Raw genomic sequence first — 19,259 nt, 5'->3', positions numbered from 1 at the left:
CACACCTAATAGTAGCTACAACACACAGCTGTTGCAGGAAGCTCAACAAAGAATCCCTGCCAGCACAGCATCTCTGGGAGAGGTTCGGGATAGCTTGCAGTTTCACTCTTACCATTAAACACAGGCCTACATGCTGCCTGCAAAGTGCACTTGAGGTCTTGCTTAACCCAAGGCACAGGTCTGATTTTCGGATCTAGGTAAGTCAGTTTTTCCCATTTCGAGGGATGCCAACTCACCTCGCCAGCCCATTCCTGAGATTGCCTTAAGTTAAAGTGCCAAGCCCTGGAGGTACCAAAGTAAATATACCGAATGTGACGGCAGGAGTAGGGTCCCTATACAACCTGTCTTCCTCACAGGACTCCCTTTGCTTCAAAGACCTATGTCGAGTCATCATTAACAAATAACAACTAGCAATGTCTGGTAGCTACTCAACTGTCCAAAGCATCAGCCGATATGCAGGAATTCTACCACAGCACTGGCTAGAGCAGGAAGTTGAGGCACTTGGGGTTGGTGAGTTTAGGATTGTGGAAAGATTTGGTTCATACAGTTAAGTTCACCAAAACCACTCAACAAGCAGTGGGCTTATAAATGCTCCACTGCAACATATCACACTCTCACCACCTTCGCCGTAATGGGCAAGGCTCATTTGCTATCTTTGTCCTTAGTGTGATGTTTGGATTTTTCACAATTTTATGACTTCTTCAGTGATGTAACATTGAGGGCAGCACCAACACTCTGAAAATTGTTCCAGCATCACTGGCTTGGGTGCCTTTCTTTGACATTTTCATGCATTCTGGCCAGGGTGCCTTTGTGTGACGTTTCTATGCTTTCTGGTCTGGGTGCTTTGGTGTGATGTTTCCATGCTTTCTGGTCTGGGTGCCTTTGTGTGACGTTTCCATGCTTTCTGGCCTGGGGGCCTTTGTGTGATGTTTCTATGCTTTCTGGCCTGGGTGCCTTTGTGTGACGTTTCCATGATTTCTGGCCTGGGTGCCTTTGTGTGACATTTCCATGTTTCCTTGTCTGAGTACTTATGTGTGACATTTCCATGCTTTCTGGCCTGAGTGCTTATGTGTGACATTTCCACGGTTTATGTCCTGGAATGGATGCTTATGTGTGACACACATTTCCTTGCTTCCTGGCCTAGGTGCTTACGTCAGGTCATCATTTACGATTTACTATGCTTTGAAAATTGATACAGCTAAATATGTAATGGAAAATATGTTGTGCACCATTATGGTTTTTCTTTTTCAAAATGTTTTTGAGGGGAGAATTTGCCCCATGCAAACACCTCTGGCAGTCGTTAAGCTTGCTGCACTCACTTGCTATGCACAGTATGGGGGCTGGTCTAGCAAAACTTGCCAGGGCTGCATTGGGTTCCCAGTCTGGCCCAGAGTGTCAATTAATTAATAATTTTTGTGAATCACAGTGTGTAACTAACTCTGCACACTGCCACCTCACCGTGCTTTTGTTGTAATACTGGAAGCCTCCTATCAAAATCTTACTATGAGGAAGGCTCCCTTGCTGAAATTCATCTGACTTTTCGCAGTGTCAGTTGAGGTTGTGGGTGGGGCTAATTGAGGAAGTGGGTGGGGCAAGTGGAGGAAGTGGGTGGGGCCAGAGAAAAGTAGGTGTGTCCTCCGACAAAGATTTGGGCGCCTGCACTTCATATTTTACAAATTAAGCACTCTAGGAAAATCTCAATTTTCATTGCAAGCAACATTTTGGGATTTAGATGGGGTAAGAGTGATATCAAAAGCTCTGTTTTTCTGCCCTTGCTACAGGATCTTCCTCTGAACAAGCATTTTAAGTAATTGGGTCAAATAAAAATTAAAACGATTTTTTTCAGTTTCAATGAGCCCAAGATTAACTAATTTAGGCACCAAATGTACTAAGCAGATGACACATTACAATGCAAATATTATTTTTCCTTTTCTTCTTGATTTTTCACATTTGTAAACATGAAAAGTAATTAAAAAGTGAATTATGATCTTTGTCATCGTTCGATAGGTGATTTTCTCTTTATTTTATGAGAACATTCCTAGGAAAGTAAAATTAAAGATGGCCTCCTACAAAATGGCCGCAATACATGGCTGGCACAAAGAGGGACATCTCAGCTAGTCCCTTTTTTCTGTTTAGTCTAACGGAGTACTTGAAAACGAAGAGAGCTGAACACAGTTGCTGCAATGAATCTTGTGAGCTTATGCAGTTACATCATCTTAAATGCATTAAGTATTGCTTTTTTTTAAACTGATATCTTTATTATTTTAAGTGTATTTGAGGAATAACGTTATATAATTGTATCAAGGCGTTTCTAGGCCTCCCAGGATCAGTTATCCTCTACGAAAACGCGGGGGCCAATGTGTCCTTACGAGGCCACACGTTGAGCTGATTGAAACAGAAATGCGTAGAACATAGGAGAGACAGTGGGGTTAATACATTTAAAAAGTAGCGGAGGGGATATGAAAAGGCCCTGAGAATGGGGAACAATACTGGCCGCTTATTTATGTTTACTATTTTTAAAGTGTCAGTACACGTCTGGTTTGTTTTATATTTCCTCGCACAGAGTTCTTTATTATTTTATTTAATGATGTCCTCTACAAAGTGTTTAGTTTCTCTGAGCTGTAGTTATTTTATAACAAGTTTCACGTGGCCGTGGCTTCAGAGTCGGCAATCAGTAAGGTAGTCGAATTAAGTAGTATTTTAAATATTTTGGTGAAAGTGATGTTACGCTTATAGAATGTTTTTGGTACGTCGGGTTGCCACCATTCACAGGAACCATACCAGGTACTTCTTAATGTTTTACGATTCTGTAGGATAGTGATGGGGTTCTTAAATTAAATTATATGTAAACTTATTGTTCGAGTATAACATGGCATTCCTGCCTTTGTTTATTTATTATTCAGGAATCATTTAGGGATTTCACTTTTTAAAGAGGGTTGTTCTTCTATTTACTGAGTGAAATATGTACTGAAAATGGATATCAGCTTAGTCTGATTTTCCTTTTTTTTTTCCAGTCTTGACATGAAAATACTTGTCCCGCCATTAAAAACCGGCCAGGTGGCAACCCTAGGAAGAAAGGTTAAAAACACATTTCTGATGTCTGAGCTACATAGGAGGTTTCTCATGTTCCAAGAAAATGCCAGAGTAAATACTCTTTGATATGTTTATGGGGTTAAAGTAAAATGGCTGATTCCATAAGCACTGGAAGGCTTTTGCTGTTTCTGGTACTGATGTTACTGTGATAAAAGATGGCATGGCAAATAATGAGGCCTACGATGACAAAGGTGGCACAGGAGGACTTTGGAAAAAATTTGCTCTGGATGATCCAAGAGTTATGAACTCTGGGCCTGATTCACAAAGGTACACTTTTGTGTACGTTTACGGTTTTTGTGGTATTTCACAAACCACAAGTTAATAGTAAGTTTACGATTGAAAAGTTTCTGCAATGGGGACGGAGAACTCCGCAAATAAAAAGATAGACCCGTCGTAAACTTACTATTAACTAGTAGTTTGTGAATACCCCCCAAAAATGTAAATGGACACAATAGAGGAAGTGTACCTTTGTGGATCAGGCCCATAGTTTCTGGGAAGTTGATCAGCACTGGAAATAAAGCTATATCTTGTGTGTAAAAGATGTGTAAATGAATATTATGCCTCATAAGTATTTGTATATATCTCAAAGAACCACAGATAATCTAACACGCAGTCTAAAAGAATTTAGGTGTGCTGATGTAGGTCATGTGGTTAAATAATAACATTGTGTGATGCAAGTTATGAGGTAACGTACAAGGGAATGGCACACATAACAGGTTGTTTCACAAGTTTGGTACTACAGTTATATGTCATGAGTTGCCTGGGATTGTTGTTGAGGGTGATAGAATTGCCATTTAGATTTAGGGGTCTTGTCAGTAGGGACGACAGCAGACTGGAGCTGCACCCATACACCATAACCACTGCCATTCTGTGAAATATGTCTGCATAGGTCGAAACTGGTGGTGTCATGTGACCATAACTCTATGTCTATGCTAGTGAAGGCCCTAGATTCTGGAGAGGCAAAACTCCTGTTCCTAATACCATTCAAGATGCAGGCTTAAATATTACCATTGAGGATACAAATGTGATAGCATATTTCAGAGACGCATGGTCACTATTGCGTGGTTCAAGAAAATGAATTATCTCAATAGGAGCAAGAAATGGAATTGAGCACAGGAGTGTGGAAGATCTCAAGGTGACATATATTAATCTTCATGGCTCTGATATTTATGATGATTGATAATGTACCATTCTATTGCAAGAGGTCGAGATGAGATGATCACTACAGTAAAGGGCTTTAACTTAGGATTTACCTCATATTATAATGTATTGGGCACATACAAATGTCCAGGTAGAAGAAACCAGGCAATATTTAGATCAGGTGACTTTCCTCAGGAACGAAAGGGAACTGAGGGAGCACCTGTACTTCCTAATGTTAGCAGAGGAGATAGTTTCGTGAGGTTTTCATGGTATGCCATTTCTAATGCAGGCATTTAATTAAGGCTGTGACAGTTTGTGGATTCTTACATTACATCATTTGTGCTCCCATTACTTTTTGGTGATGGGGAATCCCTTAGTCCTTTTATTAGACTATAGATCAACACTATGGTGCCGATCACGATCCGGCAAAAACCGGGTACGAACCGTCGGACGGAGCACAATCTCCGCCCGACGCGTACCCGGTCGTCAATTTTTACAAACAAGGAATTACGATTCGCACGGGTACACCATTACCGTACGAGTCGTAAAAAAGCCCGACCGAACAAAAAACACCTACCAATGCGATCCGGGAAAGCGCCGACCTGACGTCGGGACGCTCGCAGCCAGCCATTCACGACCCAGGAATCACGATTCGCACCGACGTCACCCCGCACGGTGAATATTTTGCGGCAGCCAAAAACTGCCGGGAAATCAGGACGACGCGAACAAGGACCACCAGTACGCGACGGACAGACGACGCCGCGAACAAGGAGGACCAGTACGTGACGGACACACAGGACGACGCCACCAAGGAGGACCCGTACGCGACAGGACGACGCGATCAAGGAGGACCCGTACGCGACGGACAGACATGGACCCGAACCTACGAGTCATCCCTGCCCTCATAGCAGTACACCTCCTCTACAGGTTACGACGCAGACGCCGCAGAAGGTCAGAATAACTAAGGGAGGGGGGAAAGTGGGGTGGGGTGGGGGTGGCACGACCAGGGCAGGCCACAAAACAACCACATAAGTCACACACCACACATGGCCTGGACATACCTGACTCCCATGCCCTGGTCACCACGAGGGGGGTGGGGGCGTGTCCTGATAAGCCAGCGACCGCCACAACGGAAGTCCGTCACCACGCGAACCGGCAACACAACCAGACAGGTACGTCCCGTACCCACGCCTGAAGAGCGTGGGTACGAGTCGGACCACGCCCACACACGTCACCCCAACAATGGCGGGACGGATCGCACCCACGTGGCAAAGGCCTGGGTACGGGCCGCACAAACATCACATAGCGTGGGGACGGATATGTACGGACCCTACCCCCACCCCGTATGCAAGGAGCGTACCCCCCAGCCCAACAGTGCAAGTACGACTCGCACCCCCACCCGCGTATGCATGGAGCGTACCCCCACCCCAACAGTGTAAGTTCGACCCGTACCCTCACCCGCGTATGCATGGAGCGTACCCCCCATGCCAACAGTGTAAGTACGACTCGAACCCCCACCCACGAATGCAAGGAGCGTACCCCCCAGCCCAACAGTGTAAGTACGACCCGTACCCCCACCCGCGAATGCAAGGAGCGTACCCCCCAGCCCAACAGTGTAAGTACGACCCGTACCCCCACCCGCAAATGCAAGGAGCGTACCCCCCAGCCCAACAGTGTAAGTACGACCCGTACCCCCACCCGCGAATGCAAGGAGCGTACCCCCCAGCCCAACAGTGTAAGTACGACCCGTACCCCCACCCGCGAATGCAAGGAGCGTACCCCCCAGCCCAACAGTGTAAGTACGACCCGTACCCCCACCCGCAAATGCAAGGAGCGTACCCCCCAGCCCAACAGTGTAAGTACGACCCGTACCCCCACCCGCAAATGCAAGGAGCGTACCCCCCAGCCCAACAGTGTAAGTACGACCCGTACCCCCACCCGCGAATGCAAGGAGCGTACCCCCCAGCCCAACAGTGTAAGTACGACCCGTACCCCACCCGCGAATGCAAGGAGCGTACCCCCCATGCCAACAGTGTAAGTACGACCCGTACCCACACCCGCGGACGTACGGAGCGTACCCCCACCACACCAGTGTCAGTAGACTCGTACCCTCACCTCGCATGCATTGAGCGTACCCCCACCGTGTATGTGCCAAGCGCACATATCCTGAAATCGGAGGTGTGTGTGCAGAGTCCACCCAGCAGTGCCCTGAGACAGGAAGGGTGGGTGTGGAGTCCTCCCAGCAGTGCCCTGAGACAGGAGGGGTGGGTGCCTATCACTCCCAGCAGTGCCCTGAGACAGGAGGGGTGGGTGTGGAGTCCTCCCAGCAGTGCCCTGACACAGGAGGGGTGGGTGCAGAGTCCTCCCAGCAGTGCCCTGAGACAGGAGGGGTGGGTGTGGAGTCCTCCCAGCAGTGCCCTGACACAGGAGGGGTGGGTGTGGAGTCCTCCCAGCAGTGCCCTGAGACAGGAGGGGTGGGTGCAGAGTCCTCCCAGCAGTGCCCTGAGACAGGAGGGGTGGGTGCCTATCACTCCCAGCAGTGCCCTGAGACAGGAGGGGTGTGTGCAGAGTCCTCCCAGCAGTGCCCTGAGACAGGAGGGGTGGGTGCCCATCACTCCCAGCAGTGCCCTGAGACAGGAGGGGTGGGTGTGGAGTCCTCCCAGCAGTGCCCTGAGACAGGAGGGGTGGGTGTGGAGTCCTCCCAGCAGTGCCCTGACACAGGAGGGGTGGGTGTGGAGTCCTCCCAGCAGTGCCCTGAGACAGGAGGGGTGGGTGCAGAGTCCTCCCAGCAGTGCCCTGAGACAGGAGGGGTGGGTGCCTATCACTCCCAGCAGTGCCCTGAGACAGGAGGGGTGTGTGCAGAGTCCTCCCAGCAGTGCCCTGAGACAGGAGGGGTGGGTGCCCATCACTCCCAGCAGTGCCCTGAGACAGGAGGGGTGGGTGTGGAGTCCTCCCAGCAGTGCCCTGAGACAGGAGGGGTGGGTGTGGAGTCCTCCCAGCAGTGCCCTGAGACAGGAGGGGTGGGTGCAGAGTCCTCCCAGCAGTGCCCTGAGACAGGAGGGGTGGGTGTGGAGTCCTCCCAGCAGTGCCCTGACACAGGAGGGGTGGGTGTGGAGTCCTCCCAGCAGTGCCCTGAGACAGGAGGGGTGGGTGCAGAGTCCTCCCAGCAGTGCCCTGAGACAGGAGGGGTGGGTGCCTATCACTCCCAGCAGTGCCCTGAGACAGGAGGGGTGTGTGCAGAGTCCTCCCAGCAGTGCCCTGAGACAGGAGGGGTGGGTGCCCATCACTCCCAGCAGTGCCCTGAGACAGGAGGGGTGGGTGTGGAGTCCTCCCAGCAGTGCCCTGACACAGGAGGGGTGGGTGTGGAGTCCTCCCAGCAGTGCCCTGAGACAGGAGGGGTGGGTGCAGAGTCCTCCCAGCAGTGCCCTGAGACAGGAGGGGTGGGTGCCTATCACTCCCAGCAGTGCCCTGAGACAGGAGGGGTGTGTGCAGAGTCCTCCCAGCAGTGCCCTGAGACAGGAGGGGTGGGTGCCCATCACTCCCAGCAGTGCCCTGAGACAGGAGGGGTGTAACACATGTGTGTGAGGCCAGAATTATCCACATGCATACTGGCTACAAGGGAACATGTCCCCATGAACTCATGTCAACAGACTCCACACACAAGTACAGTGATCACCAAGGATGCCACGATTGTCGCAGGTGGAGACATGGCCCTGCATGCATGGCCAAAGTAGAAGGGCTCCGTCACACACACAGCTCATGTAGACACAGCTCTGCGCTAAACATTGGGAACACCCTGCAGGGAAGAAAGCTGGGTGGAATACACCCTGGGACAAGTGCACCATGCAGTAACTGCTTACATGAACAAAGAAAGTTAGCCAACACCTTGTGATGGCACACAGATCACAGGGTCCCACCAATGAGCAGTACACTACTACATATCCCACACACCCAAACCCTTACACACCACCCAAAACCATGTAGCAGCCCCACCAACACCAATACCAGCATAGCAGTAGTGTGATAATGAAAACAAAATTAAGCTTTATTCAGCATGAGCACAATGTCCGTGGATCGCAGGCAGTTCAATCTTCACAAAGCCCATAGGGCAGTCAATGATTCTCAGCTGGATGGGGGACACAGTGGGATGCGTGTCCCCTACCTTGCCTGCACAGTCAAATGGCATCGTCTTCCACACTGGTGAGGGCATCAGGGGGGGGGGAAGCAACAGGCACCGCAGGGACATCAGGGCAAAGGGGCGGCGTTGTGGGTGCAGGGATGGAGGACTCCACCACAGGGGGTGGGTCAGTGCCAAAGGCGGAGGCCAGGATGGCACTACACACCTTTGCAAGGTCCTCCAGGGAGTCCCCTGCACCCGAAGGGACCTCAGGCCCCAAGGAGGGGGGGGGGGTCAGAGGGATGGGTCGCAGCGCCACCGGGGGAGGGTGTAGACAGGGGGGGAGACTCAACCACCCTGACCGGGGACCTCCTTGACCGCTTGCGTGGTGGTGTAACTGTGGGGCTCAGGGACAGAGCGGCCATGAAGGAGTCCTTGGGGGAGATGTGGCCAGGAGAGCTGAGGGGAGGGGATTTGGAGGGAGTGGACTGGGTGGAATGCGGACTCCCACTATGGCTGCGTGTCACACGTTTGCCCCCCGACCCAGTGGGTGTGCCTACCTCACCCTGTGTGTGCGTGTCAGGAGGAGTGCGGTGGACCTTCCCTGCTGGTGTGGTGCCCGTGTCCGTTGATGTGGGTGCATGCCGACGTCTGGGTGTACGTGTGACAGGCATGGGAGTGGGAAGTGTGGATGGGGCAGGGGTAGGTGGGGGGAGGTCGCGCTGCAGGAGACCCACTGCTGCAGTCAGTGTGGAGTCGATGGACCTCAGCAAGTTGCGTTGGTCAGCCTGCGATGAATGAATGCCCTCCAAGAAAGCCTCGATGTTGGTGAGGGTTTTGCCGTGGGCATGGAGGACATTAAGGATCGCAGCCTGACCAACCTGCAGTTGCCGCTGGATGTCCACAGACTCTGCATTGGCGGCAGCAGTGGAGACAGGGGCAGGGGGTGCGGTGCCTGGCAGGAAGGAGACATGCTGTGACCGGGCACGCTGGGAAGGGACACGAGCAAGTGGGAGGCGGCTGGTGGAAACTGAGGGGGCGGTGCGAGGTGTTGTTCCGCTGTCAGCTGCTGGTGCAGCCTCCGCCCACTCGGAGACATCGTCCCCGGACCTGTCAGCTTCGTAGTCTGATGTGCCAGTCGACAGGTCCTCGGCCACACTCTCCTCCGCCTCTGTCCCACTCGATGTGCCAGACCCGATGTCACGGCTGGCACTGGTGCTCGGTCCCTCCGCCTGGTCTGTGTCCATGTCTCCCTCTGTGTCCCCCGACGATGCTGTGGGCAGGGTGGAGAGACAGAAATTAATCAGACACCTGTACACATCTGTCACATGAGTCCAATCTACATAGGTAACATTGCATGGCCTGAAAAGGAAGATCCCTAACATCTACTGAACAGGGTACCGATGTAGGGCATGAAACACACAGTTGGTTGAGCCACCATGCCACTGAAATACCATGGAGAGCATGAGACAATAGCTAAACACAGGAAAAGGAGTCTGACATAGCACCCAGGCCCTGGGGACAATCCAGCACTGCATCTGCACCACACAGCGTTGGCGAAAATACCGATGACCAGGGACCATATCCATGAACTTGAGACACATGCTGCATAGGTAATGCTGAAAACATGCACAACATGACTCGGTCACTGCACATTGCGTGTGTGTCCAGACACATCACACACTGCCCAGACCCAGCAAGTGGTAATCAGGATTTAACACATAGGCATTGCCCGCCCCAACAAGACCCTACACGAGGCAAATTGTTGAGACACAGGTGGCACCAACATCTCATAGTCTGGGTGATACACACAGGGGCAGGCAAAAAGCAAGATTGGACGCCAAACAGCCAAGGTGCGCCTGTACAAATAATGAGGTACCAGTGCCCATCCTCAGATGAGTATAACAAGACACACAGGCACTGGCAACTGTGAGTATGAAGAAGGACAATCAGGTCAGGCTGCACAGTGGACACCTGTACAAAATAGCACGTCTATATACATGGTGACAGGGGACAATGGCACAGAGCACAACTTACGCTGTAGACACTGACAGTGGCCACGTTTATGATGACACATACACCACTGAGGAAAAGGTGCCCCAGGGGCCAGTAGTGGGCACGCAACTACATGCTACTGAATGGTAATGACTGCAACACACGTCACCATCCCTGCACTATGTGTATCGCACACTCATGCACATCATGTCACAGGCCACTACATGGGACATGCGCGCTGTAAGGCATGACACATGAGAGACCAACTCCCATGTCTGGAGTCAGCATCAGTGCCAACTGACATGGAACCCACATGCAGTGAACTTGACAGTGCACAGGCAAGGTCCCACAACCTGTTACACACCACCCCCACACATGATGCTACAGTCATTGTTCCCGTGGACAAAGCGCCAGCCTACATTACCCTGTGAAGGAGTGACTACACACAGACCAGGGAACACATTGCAAGGAGGGGAAGTGTGGCAGGGGCACAGCGCTATACTGGGGCAAACAGGATCTGCACAGCACCTTTAAACCCTGCCAGTGAATTCATGCTACTGTGCCCTTACAAATGCCGGTGACACACAACAAACACACATGTACCTACCCCCTTCCGGCTGCTGCATCGCCTGTAAGCGCCTATCCAGGTCTGGAAAGACCACCGGCAGCACACGCCTGTGGAGGTGGCTCAGACGGCGGCGGCCGCGGTTCTTGTGGCTCTCAGGTGAGTCCCCCAGCAGGAGCCGTGCAATCCTCCGCGTCCAGCACCGGATATCCTGCCAGCGTTTCCTCACCTGGGGCAGGCTCCGCCTCCGACCATCCACACCCCTCACGGCACTGACGGCGGTCAGCCAGATCTGCTCCTTGGCAGTGGCGCCTACCTGTGAGGAGGAACAAGTGACACCACATCAATACACCAGCCACATGTCACAGAGAGACATATGGGTACAAATTAGCTGGTTACAACAAGGCATGTCATGCAGCCAACGCATTGCACCTTTGTCATATCGACATCATCCCCTGGTGAGGGAAAAAGCACTACGTGCCACAGTGGGTACACAGGTGGAATGATGGCAATGTCACAATCAATGATCAAGGCTCACACTGTGCATCACACCCACCCCTCCTGTCTCAGGGCACTGCTGTGAGTGATAGTCCCCCACCCCTCCTGTCTCAGGGCACTGCTAGGAGTGATAGGCCCCCACCCCTCCTGTCTCAGGGCACTGCTGTGAGGGATAGTCCCCCACCCCTCCTGTCTCAGGGCACTGCTGGGAGACATCAGGCACCCCCCCCCTGGGACCCCCCCGACAGTACATGGCATGTGTGTTACACCTGGACGCAATGGCAGAAGTCACAGTCACCACATAGGGACAGTCTGTGCCAGTGGCCTATGCACTCACCTGATACCCTGGTCGCCCATACAGCATGGAGTACTGTGGGAGGATCACATCCAGCAGAGCCATGTTCTCCTCCAGGGTGAATGGCTGTGTCCTCTCCACAGCCCTTGACATGGTTCCAGGGAATCAGTAGCAGCAGCTGGGTCGACGAATGCAAAGATGTGCAGGCAAGTGCTCCCTCATGGGACCTGGCTGCCTTATATGTGCCCTTCTGCCCAGTCTCATGCACAGGAGTACAGAGAGATTGGTCACTCACATTTGCATCCTATGTTTCCACCAATCCCTTCAAACCTAGCAGTCTGTGGGTTCTCTATCGGTTTCATTCTCCTGCATGATGTCAGCCCCACAAACACATTGCAACAAAGTAGACAAATTCCAACTGACTTCTGCTGTGCACCTTCCAGAACAATTTCGAATTTTGAACTTGGTCTCCATGACAACCAGCATGCATGTCGGCCTTAATACTTGTCCCCTATGTAATTTGGAGCATCACACACAGGTACGGTGCGTGTGGGGGCCCTAGGGCACCCCAAATGCATGGCAACGGCCCGTACATGCATGCCTACGCTCTCCATCACTATGGGTCTGCACGCGTATGCGTACCCGTAGTGGTACGGAACGTACACTCGCATCTACGCTCTCTATCACTATGGGTCTGCACGCGTATGCGTACCCGTAGTGGTACGGACCGTACACTCGCATCTACGCTCTCTATCACTATGGGTCTGCACGCGTATGCGTACTCGTAGTGATAGTGAGCGTAGATGTGAGTGTACGGTCCGTACCACTACGGGTACGCATACGCGTGCAGACCCATAGTGATAGTGAGCGTAGATGCGTGTGTACGGCCCTATCACTATGGGTCTGCACGCGTATGCGTACCCGTAGTGGTACGGACCGTACACTCGCATCTACGCTCTCTATCACTATGGGTCTGCACGCGTATGCGTACCCGTAGTGGTACGGACCGTACACTCGCATCTACGCTCGCCATCACGATGGGTACACATACGGCAGCACTCCCACAGTGATTTGGGAACATGCACAGGCCCTCTCAGCAGCAGTACGGCGGATTTTACACATCACTGTGGTGATAGGCGACACACATGTAGGAATAGGGCGGACATACTTGTCCATGGATGGACATACTTGTCCAGGAATGGACATCAAGGCATCGTCTGTGCATTACCACATGTGTGGGGCACAGGTGTCACAGGCTGTGATGTGGAACATGCCTCCTGAGTGGAGAAGGCACCAGATGTATGATGAGATGTGTACATGTGTACTGTGTGAGGGTGCAATGTGTGCCAGGCATGCCCTTGACTCCTTTGACATGTGTGCATGTGGGACTGCGCACTTGGGGTGAGCGTCACTGGCATGGCACGGATACCAACACACGGAAGTGTCCCATGATGCCCGGTACAGGGGTCATGACACATGACTTGTCACTACCCACAGTGCACAATGTGACTATGCCATATATGTGTCCGGGATTTACATCAGGTTGATGTTGTAGCACCCTCAAAAGCTGCAGCCGTTGCAGCAACCAACATGTGGCTGTGTGTAGATTGTCATTGCACACTGTTCCCAACACCATGCCACATGTGTTATCGGATGTGAGGTGCACATGTATGCAAGGGACACGGAGTAGCGTGACAAGGCCATGTCAGCAAACTCACAAGGAATGTGTGGTGACTCATGACATGTGCACCTTCATGGCAAGGTGTGTGGGCTGGACTAGTGTAATGTCATGTGACCTGTGGCTCAGGTGTTCCGCTGCCAGTCTCTGCAATCGGCATCACACTTCTGCTGATGTGTGGGTGTATGTCACTCCTGTCTTGCGTCGGGCAGTGCACTTGCACTGGGACACAGCTATTTCCATGGCGTGGCATGGGGAGGTTCTCAATCACCGTGTGTAGCTGGGTCTTGGAAGGAGTGTCACCTTGCATCCATACGTGTCCTGGGCATGTAGCACATGCCTGACTCCCTATGTGGCATGTGTGTATTGCCAGATTTACATGTGCTCAGTAGACATGAGTTGTTCTCGTAGTGCACTCACTCTTCCTTGTCACTTCCAAATTACTGCAGAGCGCCTCCTGTTGCCCGAAGAATTCCAGACTTGGCCACCATGCAGGAGAATGACAGGATCCGGCTCTACCGCTTCACCCAACCGTTGATTCTGGAGCTGACGGCGAGACTGGCACCACACCTGCAACCGCAGCACAGGTATCCTACGGCACTGACACCCCAGCTGAAGGTAATGGCTGCCCTACATTTCCTTGCCACGGGTACCTTCCAAAATACCATAGCTCATGTTGGTGGCATGTCCCAGAGCATGTTCAGCGGTGTGCTGCATGATTTCTTGGAGGCCATGTTGATTCACCTGGATGACTTCATCAAGTTCCCAACCCCTGAACAGATGACTGAGGTCAAGCGTGGTTTCTATGCCCTGGGAGGGATGCCCCATGTCATTGGGTCCATAGATGGGACACATGTAGGTTTGGTACCACCACACGCACGGGAGGTGGCGTACCGCAATCGGAAGCACTACCACTCCATCAATGCCCTTGTGGTGTGTCTGTCCAACATGGTGATTTCACATGTCTGTGCTCGTTTCCCAGGATCAGCACACGATGCCTACATCATGAGGCGTAGCGGGATGCCTGATATGATGATGCAGCTGCGCAACGAACGGGCATGTGTTGTTGGTGGGTACAGTCTGTCTGTCCTGTATTCTGATTGGCCGAGCAGCACTACCGCTTCGCCAGTTCTAACGATATCCATGTGCTTTCCATTTAGGGGACGCTGGCTATCCCAACATGCCTTGGCTGCTGACACCTCTCCGCAACCCCATCACGCCGGCCCAGCTCCGCTACAACACCGCCCATGGCCGGACAAGGCGAGTGATAGAGAGGACGTTTGGCATGCTGAAGAGCCGATTCCGGTGCCTCCACAAGACCGGCGGCGCACTCCCATATGCCCCGGCAAAGGTTTGCAAGATCTTCATGGTCTGCTGCATGCTGCACAACATGGCAGTTGAAAGAGCTGTGCCACTCATCCTGAATCAACATGACGAGGACCATCCACCCGTGGAGGACTAAGGGCTTGGCAATGGGGCTAGTGATGTGGAGGATGTCGAGCCGCAAGAGGACATCCGGACTCGGCTCATACGCGACTTCTTTGCTTAGTGGTGAGTACCAGTGTCTGAGTGTGCACGCCTTGGTCCCCGTGTGGCATGTGTTGTGATGCGTGTCTCCACCTGCATGTATGGCACGTGAGTCAGAGGTGTGTGTGGGTGTGTCACTGGAGTGATGGTGGCAGTGATGGTAGTATTTCCCCACTCATAATTGTGACCTAGCATGTTGTCATCCATACATGTGTCGAGTCAATGCACATGCAAGTGGCTGTGCTTTTTGTGGCTGACTTCTTGTGTGTCTCTCTTCCCCAGGTACCTGCGCATGCCGTCTTCTGGTTGCATTGTTGTGGCACTGCTATTCCTCATGGACATGGCATCGTGGGCTGACTCAGCGTTACAGGCACGGACACGTTTGGAAGTCTCCATGGGGTAAGGGATGCATCTGGGGTGTATTGGGTGTGGCAGTTGTTCACGATGTGTGCACACTGCCCCGGTCGGGGTTTGGTTCCTCTGCAGACATGTGGCATCCCCATGGGACACGACATGCAGCTGGGTACACCTGAATAGATGGGCTGCCTGGTTGTCAGTCATCAGTGATGGGATAGTGGATTGTGATGAAGGCATCAATGTGTGTGACACTGCCCTCGGACACATACGGTTAACATTGTCTTGACATGGCGTGGGACTTCCACATCAGCGGATGTATGGTGTATGGCAGTCTCTCCGTGAGCAGCTGTGGGTATTTAGCTGTTAGCCGACACTTGTGTGCCAGTTCCATGGCTATCACGCATTTGTGCTGCAGAAGGGGGGTGCCAGTGTTGGAGCCACATGTTACTCCACATGATGTGTTCATGTGTACTTCAAGTTGCCTCTGCAATCCCAAAAACATGACTATTAAAGGTGTCCCTATGCCTCCAAGGTGCCTCTTCTCAGTCAATGCTGGTGTGTTGCCACGGTGCATCCTGCATGTCTGGCATGGTATTCCCTGATTGTGGCTATGTGTCAATGTGTCGAGTGGCAAGATGCAAGCTGTGTGTGTGTGCTGAGACTGTGTATTGGGCATGATGTCCATGACTGTGTGGGTATTGTGACATGTGCCATCCCCATGCATCCAACGTTGTCCATGACCCCATTCTCTGCATCCACCGGACTCAAGCTTGCAGGACATGGTTCTGCCACCTGTCTACACATACCTGGGTGCCCCCCAGGACACGGGCCAGGATCCCTGACCTCTGCGCATGACTGTTGCTGTACTCAATGTGTCTGTCAGCACGGTTGTTCGGCCACCCCCTCAGCTGGTTCTGACCATCACGGGTGTGTATGGTGCTCCATGTCTGTCTTGCCTAAAAAACTGTGACCCATGTGTCCTGTGCCAGACTCAGGCCCCAGGGTGTGGATGGTTGAAGTGAACAGATGACTCAGGCATGTTTAGACTGTACAAGACACATGTTAGGTAATAATGCTACCAGCAGGCATCTACTCTTAATAGTGTGATTTATTATTGGGGGGGGGGTGGGGGGGGGGGGACAAAGTGAGGGGCTTTCCGGGATTAGGGAATCCAAAGTTCAGTAGGGGAGTTGGTGTCCTTGCCATTGGAAATCCTCAGAGTCCATGCCACAGTCTTTGTCAACATTGGTCAGCCAGTGACCAGCAGGGCCATGTGGCAGAGAATGTCTCTTGATGCTGTGATGCTGTTGCTCCAGTGGGCCAGGTGCCAGGCCAGGTGTCCTGGGAGATGGTGATGTAGCAGCCACCCTCACGGTCCTTTCCGTGGACGACCCGGCTTCCTGCGGGGAACCTCAGCAGCAGGCCGTGACGACGTCTGGGATGCTCCGTCGGATGTTTCCTCCTCCTCCTCATGATCCCTCCCTGTGGGTGGTGATGTTCTCCGCCTTCTGGCACAGGGAGGGTCGGCCATGGTGTCGGCCATCCGACGGAGTTCAGCGTGAATCCCCTGGGACGCCGTCACTTGCTCAGCCTGTCTGTCCTCCATCCTCCGTTGGTGTCCCTGTAGACAGGCTATTAGCTCCGCATGTTGCTGGGCCTGCTGGACCTTGATCCCCTCGAGGACGGACACAACCTGGGCCATGCCCGTGGTGTCCTGCCGGTATGAGTCCAGGATGTTACGGACATGGGAAAATACCGGATCCCCAGCCAACTGGTCAGGCTCGCGCCTCCGCCGTCCTCCACTCCCACCACCCCTGCCCACTTGCGTCTGGCCTGCACTTGTGGGCACATCGGGTCTCCGGGACCCCTGAGGGGTGGCATTGGCGTTGTCGCCTGCCTCCTCCTGGGTGCCCGGGACACCGTGTCCCTCCTGGCGAGCCTGGCTGCATTGTGGTGTTGGGGCAGGGATCCTGGGTGTCTCCTGGGATGTGGCAGGAGTGGGGGTGGTGGTTGGCACGGTTGTACCTGACGCAGGTGCTGCAGGTGGTTGGACACCAGAGGGGCCAGGTCGGTCGGGGTCGTCCGCAGAGTGGTGAGAGTGGTCGCTGCCGGTGGGATCGGTCTCCTGCAGATCCGGGTCCTGTGAGTGTTCCCCCCCAGTGTTGGGGGGTGCAGCACGACGTTGACCTGTGTGTGAGAGAGAAAATGTTAATTTGGATCCATGCAACATCCATGTTTCATCCGTTACAAAGTTGGCACATTTCCTCTTGGAATTAGGATCTGTCTTGCATTCCACTCACAGTGCACTTGTGCATGGGTGTGTCCCTTGGGCACCAATTTGGCCCCTTTAACTATGTGTGGCACAGTCTTACTTGCTGCGTCAAGTGTGACTGCAGTCAGCAGTGGAGTGTGCATGTGTGCCGAGCTATGCATTTGCGCCTTCCTTGTAGCACTGTACATGTGCACATGGAGTGGATCCACACACTTATATGATGCAGGTGGCTGTCCTTGTGCTCGTGTACAGGTTGTGACATGGCCCTGCGTTTTGCCATGATGAAGAGGGGGGGTTCTGGCACTGGCCACCCTTGTCTACATGCACGCAGTCCACCTGCTGACGAGCAGACATTCCCACACACCAAAGGACTGATTTGCTCTCCCTGTGTCTCCCTCCTTCTCTGTCCCCCTCTCCCTCCCTCTCTGTCCCCCTCTCCCTCCCTCTGTGTGTCAGCCTCCTCCCTGTGTCCATCTTCCTGTGTCTCCCTCCCTCTCTGTCCCCCTCTCCCTCCCTCTCTGTCCCCCTCTCCCTCCCTCTGTGTGTCAGCCTCCTCCCTCTGTCCATCTTCCTGTGTCTCCCTCCCTCTCAGTCCCCCTCTCCCTCCCTCTGTGTCCCCCTCTCCCTCCCTCCGTGTGTCACCCTCTGTCACCTTGGCCCAGCTTCCTGGGCACACACTGTTAGCAGATCTTTGAGTGGCCCTTGGCCTGTTGATGTGAGTTTGTTTCTGATCTCCAGGCACCCATTTTGTCTGCTGTGTGTCTGTGCGCTGCTGCTGTGGTGGTGTGTGCTGCCACTCTTTCACACTGTTGGCTGTTCATTAGCTGCTGGCATGTGCTAAACAGTGCCTTCACCCCCATGTGTTGATGCAAGGCGTCCGCCATTTGCTGGCAAGTCATTCCTGTGTTGGGACACAGTGTTTGTCTGGCTGTGACCTAGGCCATATGGGCAGAGGGCATTGTTGTCTGCTTTGGAGTCGCACTATGTGATTCTTGGTGCCCAGCCTCCCGCCATCCGGGTTACCGTGTCATGTGTTGTTGTCTTCAGTGGCCTGTGACTTGACATTGTCCAGCTGGGTGCATGGGGCATGGTGGCAGCAGTGGCATGTGCCTGCTCATGGAGTGTGGTTGAGTAATGCGATGGCTTGTGGTGGTTGCGTGGCTGTTATTAATTTTGGTTGTGGTTGCAGTTCCCCCCATGTGAGGTGCGTTGTTTGTGTACTCACCCGGGTCTCGGAGTCCTTCTACTCCTTCAACTGCCTCCACCGGCAGTATGGCCATCACCCTCTCCTCCCAGGGATGGTACTGTACGGCTCTGCGGGAGGGCCCTCCTCCGGTGGCGTTGGCCTGGTCGTGTTCCTCCTGTCTCTTGGCTCTGACCCTCCTCCGCAGATCGTACCACCTGTTCTGGCAATCCTGCTTGGTCCTCCTGGTGTCCGCAACAGCATTCACAGCATCGACGATGGTCTGCCACATGGCTGTTTTGGCTGCCTGGCTGGTGCTTCTGACCAATGTTCCAAAGATCTGTGGCTCGACTCTGAGGATTTGATCAACAAGGACCTCCAACTCTCGGTGACTGAACTTTGGATTCTTGGTAGTGGGCATGGTGAGGGGTGTGGGTGGGGATGGTGTGGGTGTGGGGGGGGTGTGGATGTTGGGGGGGGTGTGGATGGTTGTGTGTGTGTGTGAATGTGATGAGAGGGTGTTTGTGAGGGTGGTCGTG

At 53.1% G+C, this 19,259-nt stretch overlaps 1 long non-coding RNA gene across 1 annotated transcript in view; it reads left to right on the top strand.

The window, feature by feature from the left end:
- Nucleotides 1-2,125: 2,125 nt before the first annotated feature.
- LOC146785339 (uncharacterized) overlaps nt 2,126-19,259 on the top strand; it is a 171,230-nt gene continuing 154,096 nt past the window's right edge. Inside the window, exon 1 of the long non-coding RNA XR_014970546.1 lies at nt 2,126-2,192. This is a non-coding gene — a long non-coding RNA (uncharacterized LOC146785339). The remainder of the gene's footprint in view (nt 2,193-19,259) is intronic.

Source organism: Triturus cristatus, chromosome 11, assembly GCF_964204655.1.
Source record: "Triturus cristatus chromosome 11, aTriCri1.1, whole genome shotgun sequence".
Classification (NCBI taxonomy): domain Eukaryota; kingdom Metazoa; phylum Chordata; class Amphibia; order Caudata; family Salamandridae; genus Triturus; species Triturus cristatus.
This window is presented reverse-complemented; position numbering and strand designations above follow the sequence as displayed.